Source organism: Triticum aestivum, chromosome 7A (assembly GCF_018294505.1).
Source record: "Triticum aestivum cultivar Chinese Spring chromosome 7A, IWGSC CS RefSeq v2.1, whole genome shotgun sequence".
NCBI lineage: Eukaryota > Viridiplantae > Streptophyta > Magnoliopsida > Poales > Poaceae > Triticum > Triticum aestivum.
Genome location: NC_057812.1, coordinates 725912889 through 725918082, shown reverse-complemented (window position 1 = coordinate 725918082; position 5194 = coordinate 725912889).

Below are 5194 nucleotides of genomic sequence, written 5' to 3'. Positions count from 1 at the left end.
TTTTTCATATATATGATGATGTTAGTGGAGAGGAAAAAGTAAAATAAGGAAAAGGAAAATAAGTAGAGAAAGAAGGAGAAGAAGAAGGAGAAGACGATGAGAGGAAGAAAAGGAAGAGGAGAAGAAGAAAGGAATAGAGGAGAAGAAGAGAAAATTAGAATATATTTTCTATTTTCTCTTTTCTCCTCTATTCCTTTCTTCTTCTCTTCTTTTTTTCTTCTTTTTTTTCTTCGACACATGGGGGGGGGTCGAGAACGTCGGACATTCATGAGAGAGGCGAGGAAGAAGGGGAAGAAGAGGGAGAAGAAGAGGAGAGGAAGAAGAGGAAGTCTTCTCCTCTATTCTTTCTTTTCTTCTTTTTCTTCTTCTTCTTCCCCTTTATTTTATCGGGAACGAGGGTTGTCGAGAGGTCGAGGAGCGGTAGAGGAGAAACCCTAAATAGAAAGTATCATCGGTGTGAGATACATGTACCGTCGGTGTCGGACACTACACCCACATCCCACAAGTGGCGCGGGCTTCGACGCCCACGTCACTTGTGGGACGTGGATGTAGTGTCCGACACCGAAGGCCACATGTATCTCACACCCACGATACTTGCTAGCTATTTAGGGTTTCCTCTACCAAAAAGAAGAGGAAATAAATAAGAAGAAGAAAAAAGAAGAAAAAGAAGAGGAGAAGAAGAAAGGAATAGTGGAGAAGAAGAGAAAATAGAAAGAAATGAATAGTGGAGAAGAAGAGAAAATAGAATAATCCGCCTTTTGGTACGAATTCAGCAAAGGCCTTCCAAATAGCGATATTCGGAAGGCTCTTGCTGAACTTTGTACCAAAAAGCGAATTATCCTATCTGGGACTCCGTTCCAGAACAACTTTCAAGAGCTTCGTACCATCATGCACATGTTACTTTCGCCTAATGATGAAGACATGGTTTTGTTGAATCCCTTGACACTAGGCAACCTCCCGACCCCTCGGCGATCCTATCGAACATGAGAGGAAGAAGAGGATAAAAAAGAAGAGGAAGAAGAAAAAAAAGAGGAGAAGAAAGAATAAAGGAAGTGATGCCATCTCGTTGTTTCTCAACGAAACCGATGGTCTGGAAGGAGAGGGTGAACAAGCTGGCTACGGTGACCTAATGCCGGTGCAAGAAGAAGAACACGAGGACGGCTCCGGTGACCCAATGCCGGTGCAAGAAGGAGACCGTGATGACGGCTCCGGTGAGCGAACCGAGTCCGGCCAGGTATATATATTAGTTAAGCCTATGCTGACTAGCTGATTGATGCATTCATTGTTTTGGTATGTACACATATTAATTAAGTCTTTGTTCTTTTTTCTAGCCCTCCGGATCGAGCACAACTTCGGTAAAGAGACGAGGCCCGAAGAAAAAGTTGAGCTCGGATGAAAAGTTTGAGATCATAGCAATCGCGCCCGACGGCCAACCTATTGAACCCCTCCGGACAAAGAGCGCATTTGTTGCTTAGTGCGGGGGTCTAGTTAGGGACAAGATCCCGATAAGCATCCAGCAATGGTTTAAGCCGGCTACAGAAGACCCTGAGGTCTCTTATGTCAATGATATGCAGAAAAATGATCTTTGGACTGAGCTGAAGTCAAATTTCACCCTACCGCCTGAGGATAATCCAGAGAACCCAGTTAAAGAGAAATTAATCAAGTCTTTTGCTCTGAAGAGGATGGCAGAACTATTCAGGAGGTGGAAGAAAGAGCTGAATAAGTTTGTAGAAAATAATGAGACACCAGAATTCAAGGGCAGATATGAGAATATCAGAGATCACTGGCCCGCATTTGTGGCCCACAAGACATCGGAAAAGAGTAAGAAGATGTCGGCGACAAACAAGCAAAATGCGGCGAAGAAGAAGCTTCACCATCGCACGGGGTCAGGTGGCTACCTCGTAGCCCGGCCTAAGTGGTCCAAGACTGAGAATAATCTGGTTCATAAAGGGATCGAACCAGAGACAATTAACTGGCCAGACCGTTGCCGGACTTGGTTCTTCGGGGCTGGCGGAACACTGGACCCTGTAACAGGGAAGTGCATCTGGACGAACGATCAAATGGACATACCAGTCAGTAAGCTTAAGCAGTATATCAAAGCAGCGCATGAAGGGACGTTCTCTCCAGACAGAGAGAACGACGAGCTCACAATGGTCTTCGGGAATCCTGAGCACCCTGGACGGACACGAGGCACGCCAGGCTCCATTCCGTGGAAGGTTGGGTTTCTGGACGCAGGCGGTTACAAATCCCATGAGAGGAGGAAAAAAGTGCAGCAGACCCAAATGCAGGCGCTGCAAGCAAGGGTAGACGCGATAGAGGAACGAGAAGCAAATCGCAGCAAATGTACTGCCGAAGCCTCCCCCGAAGCTACCCCGCCATCTCAGCGCAGAAGCAGCGTGGCTTCCACCGAGCTGCTTCAGCCGAAGCATGCCTTGACGGCTCCTGCCAGCTATCCCGTGGATGCTATAACGGAGTCTCAAAATTGCCACCTTATGACCCAATGGATGAATTTGAAGGTCAAGGCGGCTGTTGGCTCTGTTTTTCCTACTGAACCCGGCGCAACTTTTCATTGTCGGCCGATTCCAGAAGGATATGCTAGGGTGATGGTGGATGAGATAACGGAGGGATTTGAGGACCTCCAGCTTGACCACCCTACCAGTGAAGGGGAGACTCGGCTGGGGTCTGCTCTGAAGACTCCATGCCTATGGCGGAAGGAGCTCATCAACCTTTCGAACTGGACGCCACCACCTCCTCCTCCTCCTCCGGCGAGTCAGGGCACTCCGCCTCCACCGCCTCCTCCTCCGGCGAGTGACGATCAGGGCCCTCGGTCGGCTCCTTCTCCGGCGCGTGGCAGCACTCCGCCTGCGCCGACACGCCCGAGCAGCCAGCCTCCTCCTTCTCCGCCTCATCAGCAAGGGCGGAAGAGACCTGCCGCCGCTCCAGCTGCTCCGGCGCGTCGTAGTCCTTCTCCTCCGTCTCTTAAGCAAGTAAAGAAGACAACCTCTACGTCTGCTCGGTCGGCGTCTAGCAGTACAACCAGAGGCGGGAGGACATACAGATTTGGTCCTTCTCTGAAGACTCCAGAGAAGTTACCATACGAGAGGACCCAGGAGGAGAACACCGAGATCGCGCGAGAAGAAGTGAAGAAATTCTTTGAAGGGGTGAAAGCAAAGAAACATCCACCTCTGGAGGAGAAGCTAGATCGGGTGAAAGTGAAGCGCACTCTGGCTGCCCTGACAAAACCACCGAAGTCTGATCTGCCGAAAGGAAACTATGACCGCATTATTGGAAAGGAATTTGCCGAAGCGGAGCGGTCGGGAAGTACTGTCAGTGACCAAAGGCTGAAAGAACGACGAGCTGGGAAACAAATTGCCCAGCTCGGCGAACAAGCGAAGCAATCGTGCCCCCCGCTCAAGGTGCCTAGCCACAACGTCGATAATGATCCGAGGATGGTGCCCGGTTATAGCAATCTTGCAGATTACCTGCCCGACGAAGTACATTATGAACCCATGGAGATGAAGATACAAAGATACGAGTACGGGAAGCCTCTCGTCAAAGATGAAAGATCTCTATCAACGATGATGCGAAGATTGCATGATTGGTACTTGAAAATCTGCAGAGACTCTGGGGGGAGGAGTACTTTGTATGTGAAAGTTAAAAAGGAGCATGACCTCGTTGGAATTGATCTGTTGCCTGTTCCATTTGAGGAGTTCTATCAGTTTTTCAATCAATTGGCCCTCGATAAAACAACGGTCGCCTGCTACTGTCTGTAAGTAGTACTACTTCTGTCATTAAGTTTCTCTATATAGCTTAGCTCTTTCATTGCATGTATTTATAATCATCCTCACTATATTATGCAGATTGAAGATCGTCGAATTGAAGAAAAGACAAGTCGGTGATATTGGGTTCATTAACTCATATCTCATAGATGCAACTCAGGTTAAATTTCATGCCGCAGAAACCGAGGCCAGCATGCTAGAATCGTTGATAATAAATCAAAACAAAGATATAATACTCTTTCCTTACAACTTCAAGTGAGTGTTACTGTCTTGTGCGTATTCGGTTTCCCTTATATATTAGTCAAGGTTATAGTAATGTAATTGATGAGTTATGCATGCGTGTGCAGTTTCCACTATATTCTCCTACATATTTAGCTTGAGCAGGGACTAGTAACCGTCTTAGACTCAAGACGAAAAGATCCCAAGGACTATGCAGACATGACTCAAATACTCGAGAAGTAAGTTAAATCGATCATTATCCACCATATCAGCAACTTTGTTCATTTTCTGATATATCAAGTAATTGTTTTCTTTGTCCGGCAGGGTTTGGAGAAAATTCACCAGAAAAGCTCTGGGACTGCCGAAGGAGCTGCAATTTAGACACCCGAAAGTAAGTACTAGCTATAGTAGCATTTTAAGCGCATCTACTAGTCATTCAAGCGCTAGTTTCATCAATACCATTTGGCATTCTTGCTTATCAGTTTGATTAACCTCTATTTCTTGTAAAGTGGTTGTGGCAGGAACAAGGGAATGATTTCTGTGGATACTATGTTTGCGAGTCCATCCGCCACACGACCTGTGAGCGGGGCTACACTGACGAACAATATGAAGTACGTAAATAACAACATTCACAATTTTATTTTATTACCATCATTTGTGTTGAGGTTCATTCATTCATATATATATATATATATGTATTGACCCCCTTCTTTAAATTAGATGTTTCGAAAGCGGGATGAACTCCTAGCACCAGCTCGCATGCGAGGAATTCAAGAGGAATTGGCGGCATTCTTTCTTGACCACGTGATCCCTGAAGACGGAGAATTCTATGTGGACCCTGAGTCCGTATGATTATATTTGTAAGAGATAATTATTGTATATATGTAGCCGGTAGTGTCAGATAGATATACGAGAACTTGTTGTTCGACCAATCTCTCGGAGAAGGAGAGGTGGTCGATATCACTTCTCTCTGTATATATGCATATATGTTCATGACGATCTTCTGTTTCCTTCGTTTGCTTACTAGCTAGTTAGCGTGTCTAGTCCTCTCTATATACGTATGTATAGTACGTAGCGTCGACCAAGAACAGACATAACAGAGGACACTTCTCTCTATTAATTATAACTAGCTAACACAATATATGAAACACCTAAATTAACCCCCCAAAACCCCCAACCCCCCCCCCCTTTCAAAA